The following is a 10252-nucleotide window of genomic DNA, read 5'->3' as shown; positions in this document are numbered from 1 at the left end:
TCTCTCTTAGAAACTCTCTAAACATATATTTACCATCTAATCAGTAAAAACTTCATAAATACTTGGAGCATACTTTTACAACATAGACTTTTGAAATATTTGCTCAAGAACCAGAATGTCTCCTAAACATTTGTTCAAGAGCAGCTTTTTTATTTTATTTTTGTGAACAGTTTAATTCCCTATTTAGGAAGATCACACGCTGGTGGCCATGCTTGTGCAGGTGGATCCAGAACAACTGAGCTACAGACGTGTTTGTGCTGAGGAGAGCCAAGTCAACACTGTGTTCCCATTTAAGAGAAATAAATACATTTTAGCGGTCCATCACTTCAGATCTGGCTCGCATCCGTCTCAACGGTGTCTGTTGGATAATCATGAAGCCTAGCTGAATTCCATGCATGTTTAAAATGCATCCCAGTCATAATGAGTCCTCTCCATTACTAAATAAATATAGGACAATCCAAACGCAGCCTAATTAACATTTTTAGATAACTTCCAGGAGCAAATGAATAATAAACACATTACCATTAAAAAGTTGTTTTACCACTTTCCTAATAACACAACCTACTAACAGTGATCAGTGATGACAAATGCAGCTGTAGCACATTTACAAGTTCTATAAATAACCAAAAGGCATTCCTGCAGAATATTAAATCAAATGAGTCACAGCCCTTGAATAAACCCCAAAGCAGCAAAGTTGTGTGTACATTTACCTGAAGCGCGTTTACCTGCTATTGTGTCTAGAGCGGCATCAGATCCAGTCCTGATTGGTCCCTGCCTCACGTGTTCCTAATTCAAATTGGCACATGCAAATGAGCATTGAGACTAAATTTGGTTGTAAAATCAATTCCTGTGTTAGCATGCATAAAGTCCCCACTGCTAAGACACTAATGCTTGTTAATGCAGTTAAAGTAACACAGAGCAGTTTTCTACTCCTCTGCCCTACTGGTTAAACGTGGAATTACAACTGTCCTAAACATGCAGCAGCTACTTAGTGAGCAAATTTAGTTTAAATGTAAGTAACTAATTTACTGGACTGATATATATATATATATATATATATATATATATATATATATATATATATATATATATATATATATATATATATATACACATATGTATATACATATATATATATGTATACATATATGTATATATATATATATATATATATATATATATATATATATATATATATATATATATACACATATATATATATACATATATATATATATATGTATATATATATATATATATATATATATATATATATATATACATATGTATACATATATGTGTGTATATATATATATATATATATATATATATATATATATATATATATATGTATATACATATATGTGTATATATATATATATATATATATATATATATATATATATACATATACATATATATGTATATTTATATATATATATATACATATATATATATATATATATATATATATATATATATATATATATATATGTCCTATATATATATATATATATATATATATATATATATATATATATATATATATGTCCTATATATCTGGACTGTTTTTTTTATATAGAAAGCAATTAGCTATGGTTGGTTAGTTGCTTAGTAGTTGCAGCAACGGTGGCTAGCATGTACTAACTCACTTACATATTTAATTTAACCCATGCATATGCAATTAAAAATGTAAAAGGCTCGTTTTATATCTATATTGAAACTAATATGTATAAGATAAAACATTACCTCATGTGTTACATGCAGGAAGCCGCAGTCACGTGATGCAAGTCCCTTCCACTGAACCGTTTTCTTTGACCAAGGAAGGACAGTGTCCTCGTAAGCAAGGCGTCCGGCCTAGCTAGTCACCGCCCTGCTAGGCTAGACACCTTCATACTGTGAAACAATTTCCAAGTCCTGCATGCAAACTTCTTTCTCTTCTTCTTGTGCTTTTTATTGATGAACTGAAAATGCTAATCGCTAGTTTCCTCAGACTAGCGTAGGTCGCGCCAATGTTCACTCTGGTTTTAGTTTGCCTCGCCTCCAAAGACATTACTCTCTAAGTTTTACTTCCAGGCTCCGCCATGATGCCAAACTTATTTTTCTTCTTGTGTTGACATTCAGCAAACTGAAAATGCTTACAGCTAGCATAACAGCTAACAGCCGTAAACCAGGTAAAGAGCTCCCCCTATAGGGCACCTACTCGCTCCACAAAACTGTTAAGTGTGGTTTTTGGTCAGCAGAGGGCAGCAGAGTGGTGTCACATATCAAACTGGTCAAGTTTCTAACTCAACAATCACTGAGATCACTGTTAAAGCTCTAGCCTCCTGTTTAAAAAAACATCATCATTACCTTAAGGGCCGACACAAATCTTTATACTTTAAAGGAAAATGAGTTTAAAGCTCTTCATCCAGTCTCTGACAGCTTTTTCACCTGGTAAATAACGTGGAATTCAATGTTACAGCAGGAAAATAAGACTAATCTAGGAATAGATGCATATCGACAAACAGTGTTAGAAATGAGCAGCTTCTGCCAACCAGAGAACACACTTCTCCTCTCTGGACAACACAAAAACATAAATACACACATCTGAGTCGGTTTGCCAGCTGTCATCTAAACATGAGCTAATTTATCTTCCAGATAAATGTGAGTTTTCCTGAACTGTCATCAAGCTGTCACACCAAAACGACACAACTCATGGAAGTGATATCATTATCGAGTATCAGCTTGAAGCACTCTGCAGCGGGACCCTCAGCCTTTTCTCCATAGAGGGGTGGAGATCAGAGAGAATCAGAGTCGGACGGACGGTCTGATGAAGTATTCCAGCAAGGGGCATGTACTGTATGCTAAATGCTTCCTCAAATGGCAGCAAATCAAGGCAGTTAGTGAAAAAAAACGACTTTTAAGGTAACTAAACAAATTATTATTCTCCCTGGGAATGATAAAATGTGTACGGGACATAGTTATGCATGACAAATGACCCAAACCTGGAGTGTAAAAATGCCAGACCCCTTTAAAAAAACACAGCATGACTCCATATAAATAAAAGCTGTCAGGTCCATGAATCACCTCAACCCTGATCTGTTTTAGTCCTGGCAGCCTTGGCGTACCACAGTATTAAACAGAAGACAGTAAAGGCAGTGATCAATCTGCATTATTTTACAAACTACTAAAACCACGCTCACCTTTTCTCCTTGCTGCACTCGTGTCACACGGCAGCCGGAGGCTGAGCATGGACAGCGTTCCAGGATAAGGTCAGCCCTCCGTTATTAGGCATGGCTCTGTTTGCTAATAGCTCCGCTCGGAGAGGCAGCTATTGATCAGGCTCTGTCCCTTCTCCAACAGGGAGGAACACACACTTTTTATTTGTACTCACTAATTGAGCAGGGGTTCACCTTGTGGCAGCGTGCACATGTGCTGTTCTGGATTAGTGCTCACCAAAAACCACTGTGTACAGCCATGTATAATGGACACAAGCTACATAGCTCAAACTGTAACGGCGTAATTAAAGCGGCTCTCTAGCGTTACGATAAAACATTTTATAGAACGTAAATATTGGAAACAGATATTAGTCAGGACAGCTGTACCCTCACAGGTTTTGATAAAAAAGGGAAACTTTGCTCTCCAAATGGATTTAAAAAACGAAACTTGAGCTCCGTTTACTTCCCCTCCTACAGGCCGTCTCCTGTTCCTGAGCAGGAGACTTGTGATGAATTGCTGCAGTTCCATAAAAGCCTGTGTTCTCTGGGGGGTTCAATAACTCATCTATGATCACCGGGTGTGACCACAGTAACGCCGTCTGATCAAGAGAGTAAAAGACTTTCTGTGATCAACTGTAAATCTGTCATTGAGACGCCGAATGTCACAACCTTAAACAAATCTTCTACAGCGTGATGCTTTTCACACTTTTATTGTGGAAACTAGAAAAGTTCCTTCCTGTAGGACTCTCGCTCCATTAATCATTTAGAGATTATGAACTGTAGACAAACCCTGTAAGTTCACATATCATCCACAATCTTCTGGCAAATAGACATGGGGCTGCCAACTTCTGAACATTTCAAAGAGTGAGACAGGGTCGTGGGGTTGGGAGCAGATGATTCGCAGACCGTTTAGAGTGTGTGTGTGTGGGGGGGATTAATATTGAGACTTTTTGTGTTCTACATTTTGTTTATTTATTAGTTTATTTATTTATTTATTTCTACTCTGTACGAAAGAGTATTAGAGCGACTCCAAAGAAAAAAGAAAAGAAAGAGTATTCTGACTTTTAATCTCAGAATTCTGAGTATAAAGTGAATTGAATTGAATAACTTTTATTTGATGTAGAGGGACAGTGTGCATTAATAAACATTTTACAATGTAAATGTACCCAATTATAGTCAAAAGGCTAATTTCCATTGGTAGTCCCCCTGCCGATTGGCACATAGTATAATACAACATTTAAAGTTATAAACATTTTAAAAACAGTACAAGTAAAACAACATTACACAGAGTAACCGCTATTCAACCAGTCTGAGACATTTACCATGACCTTTGTAAGTTGTGCAGCTGCCTCAAAATGATCATCACCTTTAACAAAAATAACGGTATCATCTGCATACATAATCACTTCACAGATGGTAGGTCGTTAATGTAAAGACTGAATAGAATTGGACCCAAGATTGAGCCCTGTGGTACACCTGTAACAAGATAAAAGAAGATCTGTTATTTTGTATTTTCACACATTGATTTCAAGATTTCAAAGTCATTTATTGTCATATTCTCCACATGTGCAGGACATACAGAGAAATGAAATTCAGTTTCAGCACACACAATTCAAAGATCAGACATACGTGGGAAGACACATGACAAGAATTGGTGACTGCGGTCATTCGCAACATGAGTCGCGCTACCTTAATAGTTAGATGAAAAGGGTGTTACATGAGGGAAGTTCAAGGAGGGAGAAAAAAAGGCATTAACAGGGTTACACCAGCAGGGTGTAGCACTCCAATGCAAAAAAACACCCGACATACATGGAAGCACAGACAGCACAGATACAACATCAGAGTCCGATGGGGAGATGGGGGTGGGCGGGATCCTGAAGCCTCCAATGGGAGCTGCCACTGCGGCGCATCGACCAGCTGCAGACCAACAGGTGGGAGGGAGAGATAAGGACCAGAGAGCACATTGAAGTTCCTGCAGACATGTCAGCCTGAAGGAAGAGGGTGAAGGTCGGGACACAGCATCTGTCGGCATTCCTCCTTTCGTGGGGGTGTGTTGAGGCAGCCTTGAGAGGCTGCTATGGCACCAGATAAGGATAAACATGACTTTGTTTAGGGCAGGCAGAGATAATCTTCCTCTCCACCTTGGAGTCTCTAAGTGGTCATTCATGTCCACCAGTGAAGCCAATTTTACATTCCACATCCCCGCATCATCCGGCGACCCTCTCCGAGATCAAATCCATCTTGCGCACTAACACAGGCAACGCCGCAAGGACATTGTCCAGCTTACGGTTCACCTCGAGTAACGTCCCAGTCTGAGGTCACCGCCCGAGCGGCACATTCCGTGGGTACGGGTCGCACTCCAATCGCTCCCGTCTTCCCAAATTTCCAGAAAACCAGATATCCTCCCACTCCAATCAGAAGAAATCCAGTGATCATTAGGCCGAAAATCCACAAATCTTCCACGTCCTCGAAGGACAACTGAGAGAGGCACACGATTCGCCAGACCTCCCAAGAATCGAGTGCATATCCCGATGCGAATGTCCCCTCAGGACAGCTGGGAGCCCCCTTCTCCGTCCTCATCGTAGAGAAAATTTTGTCAATCACGTTGAATGACCAGTTAATTAAGTCCATATTTCCAAAAAAGAGTAGTGGTTTCAGGAGAAATGCAGAGAAGTGCTCTGTAGGCAGACAGGACAAGAGCCTTGGGGAAGCCGATAAGGGAGCTGAGAAAAAAGCGTCTGTACTCTCTGAAGGCTGGTTGAGTTCGATTAGTAGATATGATTTGAACCAGCTGCACGTAAATTGTGAAAATTTGAACTTAACAAATTTAGACTGGAGGATATCATGGTTAACAGTGTCAAACGCTTTTTGTAGATCTAAAAAAACTGTATGTCTATAATTTGAAACCAACTGAGAATCATCACCCTGGAAAATAGATACTACAACTGCTGGCTTCCAGGAATGAGGGAAGCACCCTTGGCCCTGTGTCAACGAAATGTTCATAATATGAGTAATAGGTTTAATTAATGAACAGGTACTGTCCCTAATCATAGTAGAATTCATTTCGTACACATCTTTTGACAGTTTAGGTTTAAGTGATTCAATAGCCCTTAACAACTACCCTTCAGACACTCTTTCAAAACTGAAGATTGAAGTCAGAATTCTCTTTCTTACTTTTTTTGTTCTTTTCAGTGGCTCTAATCCTCTTCCGTACCTCTGACTTTACAGAGGGAACTGACCTTTGTTTAATACAAATTTTCTTTTTGTGTGGAAAATTCAACATCCAACTCTCTTGAAGTTCTTCACATTATCTATCTATCTATCTATCTATCTATCTATCTATCTATCTATCTATCTATCTATCTATCTATCTATCTATCTATCTATCTATCTATCTATCTATCTATCTATCTATCTATCTATCTATCATCTATCTATCTATCTATCTATCTATCTATCTATCTATCTATGTATCTATCTATCTATCTATCTATCTATCTATCTATCTATCTATCTATCTCTCTCTCTCTCTCTCTCTCTCTCTCTCTCTCTCTCTCTCTCTCTCTCTCTATCTATCTATCTATCTATCTATCTCTTTCTCTCTCTCTCTATCTATCTATCTATCTATCTATCTATCTATCTATCTATCTATCTATCTATCTATCTATCTATCTATCTATCTATCTATCTATCTATCTATCTATCTATCTATCTCTTTCTCTCTCTCTCTCTCTCTCTCTATCTATCTATCTATCTATCTATCTATCTATCTATCTATCTATCTATCTATCTATCTATCTATCTATCTCTTTCTCTCTCTCTCTCTCTCTATCTCTATCTATCTATCTATCTATCTATCTATCTATCTATCTATCTATCTATCTATCTATCTATCTATCTATCTATCTATCTATCTATCTATCTATCTATCTATCTATCCATCCATCCATCCATCCATCCATCCATCCATCCATCCATCCATCCATCCATCCATCCATCCATCCATCCATCAGTAGTAAAGAGTTACAGCTACATGTCACAAATGTCACACAGGAACTTTTAATTATAATTAATGTAAATGTTTTTATTCCATCTAGGGGTGGGCAATATGTCATATCATTCATAATATTATCCGTTATTATTTCCTGCCAAGAAAAAAAATCTATCATATTAAGCTAACTTCATGAGGTAGTTTTATCCACTAAACAGGATTATGTTCATGTGGGTCATCAACAAAAAGTTATTGAAGTTATCAAAACAAACATGGCTGGAATTAGTTTTACTGTAATCTGTTTCTCTAAGTGTGTGTGCTGCTGTAATGAGTGGATATCCCCACTGTTGGAATAATAACATTTATTCTATTCTATTATCCATCCATCCATCCATCCATTTATCCAGTTTTCCGGAGTCGGGTCGCGGGGGCAGTAGCCTAGGGCGAGAGGCCCAGACTTCCCTCTCCTCAGCCACTTGGGCCGGTTCCTCCGGGGAATCCCAAGGCGTTCCCTGGCCAGGTGAGAGACATAGGCCCTCCACCATGTCCTGGGTCTATCTTTACGTCTCCTCCTGGTTGGACGTGCCCGGAAAACCTCACCAGGGAGGCGTCCAGGAGGCATCCTGACCAGATGCCCGAGCCACCTCAACTGGCTCCTCTCGATGTGAAGGAGCAGCAGGTCTACTCTGAGCCCCTCCTGAGTGACCGAGCTTCTCACTCTATCTGTAAGGGAGAGCCCAGCCACTCTTTGGAGAAAACTCATTTCGGCTGCTTGTATCCGCGATCTCGTTCTTCGGTCACTACCCAAAGCTCATGACCATAGGTGAGGGTAGGAACGTAGATCGACCGGTAAATCGAGAGTTTCGCCTTCTGACTCAGCTCTCTCTTCACCACGACAGACAGGTACAACGCCCGCATCACTGCAGATGAAGCACCAATCCGCCTATCGATCTCACGCTCCAGTTTTCCCTCACTCGTGAACAAGACCCCGAGATACTTAAACTCCTCCACTTGGGGCAGGACCTCATCCCTGACCCGGAGAAGGCATTCTACCCTTTTCTGAATCAAGACCATGGTCTCAGATTTAGAGGAGCTGATTCTCATCCCAGCTGCTTCACACTCGGCTGCGAACCACTCCAGCGAAAGCTGAAGATCACGTTCTGATGAAGCCAACAGGACCACATCATCTGCAAAAAGCAGAGACCTGATCCTCAGGCCACCAAAACGGATGCCCTCCACGCCTTGGCTGTGCCTAGAAATCCTGTCCATAAAGGTTATGAACAGAATCGGTGACAAAGGGCAGCCTTGGCAGAGTCCAACTCTCTCTGGGAACGAGCCCGACTTACTGCCGGCAATGCGGACCAAGCTCTGACACCGGTCATACAGGGACCTAACAGCCCGTGTCAGAAGACCTGGTACCCCATACGCCCGGAGTACCCCCCACAGGACCCCGCGAGGGACGCGGTCAAACGCCTTCTCCAAATCCACAAAACACATGTAAATTGGTTGGGCAAATTCCCACGCACCCTCCAGGATCCTCAAAGGGTATAGAGCTGGTCCAGTGTTCCACGGCCAGGACGAAAACCATATTGCTCCTCCTGAATCTGAGGTTCAACAATCCGATGGACCCTCCTCTCCAGAACCCCTAAATAGACCTTACCAGGTAGGCTCAGGAGTGTGATCCCCCTGTAGTTGGAACACACCCTACAATCCCCCTTTTTAAATAAGGGGACCACCACCCCGGTCTGCCAGTCCAGTGGGACTGCCCCCGATGTCCATGCGATATTGAAGAACCGCATCAGCCAACACAGCCCCACAACATCCAGAGCCTTAAGGAACTCCGGGCGGATCTCATCCAACCCCTGAGCCTTGCCACAGAGGAGCTTTTTAACCACCTCGGTGACCTCAGTAACAGAGATATGAGAGGCCAACCCAAAGTCCCCAGACTCTGCTTCCTCACTGGAAGACGTGTCGTGGGATTGAGGAGGTCTTCGAAGTATTCTGCCCACTGATCCACAACGTCCTGAGTAGAGGTCAGCAGCACACCGCCCCCACTATAGATAGTGTTGGGAGCGCACTGCTTCCCCCCCGAGGTGCCGGATGGTGGACCAGAATCTCCTCTAAGCCATACGGAAGTCTTGCTCCATGGTCTCACCGAACTCCTCCCATGCCCGGATTTTTGCTTTGGTGACCACCCGAGCCACGTTCTGCCTGGACTGCCGGTACCCGTCAGCTGCCTCTGGAGTCCCAGAGGCCAAAAAGACCTGATAGGGCTTTTTCTTCAGCTTGGCGGCATCCCTAACCGCCGGTGTCCACCAGCAGGTTTTGGGGTTGCCACCACGACAGGCACCGACGATCCTGCGACCACAGCTCCGGTCGGCCGCCTCAACAATGGAGGCACGGAACAGGGTCCATTCAGACTCGATGTCCCCCACCTCCCCCGGAACATTTTGGAAGTTCTGTTGGAGGTGGGAATTGAAGCTCCTTCTGACTGGAGACTCTGCCAGACTTTCCCAGCAGACCCTCGCGATATGTTTGGGCCTGCCTGGAATGACCGGCCTTGTCCCCCACCATCTGAGCCAACTCACCACCAGGTAGTGGTCAGTTCACAGCTCTGCCCCTCTCTTCACCCGAGTGTCCAAGACATGCGGCCACAGGTCAGATGAAACAACAACAAAGTCGATCATCGAGCTGCGGTCTAAGGTATCCTGGTGCCAAGAGCACATATGGACACCTTTATGTCTGAACATGGTGTTCATTAGGGACAATCCATGACTGGCACAGAAGTCCAATAACAAAACACCACTCGAATTCAGTTCAGGGTTAGGGTTCCTCCCAACCACACCTCTCCAGGTCTCACCGTCGTTGTCCACGTGAGCATTAGACACGTGGTGATTGGCTGCTCATGGTGGTAAGACGTTTTTCCTGTTTTCATTGTTGCACTCCGTGAAGCTGTTTGGTGTTTGGACTCGCTAAAACCGATTTAATTTCTCTGTAACAGGATATCTCTGAGTTATTGTAGCACATAAGCACGCTAAAACACACATTTTCCGTTGTTCCA

This window comes from Nothobranchius furzeri, chromosome 14 (assembly GCF_043380555.1).
Source record: "Nothobranchius furzeri strain GRZ-AD chromosome 14, NfurGRZ-RIMD1, whole genome shotgun sequence".
In the NCBI taxonomy this organism is placed as follows: domain Eukaryota; kingdom Metazoa; phylum Chordata; class Actinopteri; order Cyprinodontiformes; family Nothobranchiidae; genus Nothobranchius; species Nothobranchius furzeri.
The sequence above is the reverse complement of the archived record's forward strand: the minus strand, read 5'-3'. Positions refer to the sequence as shown.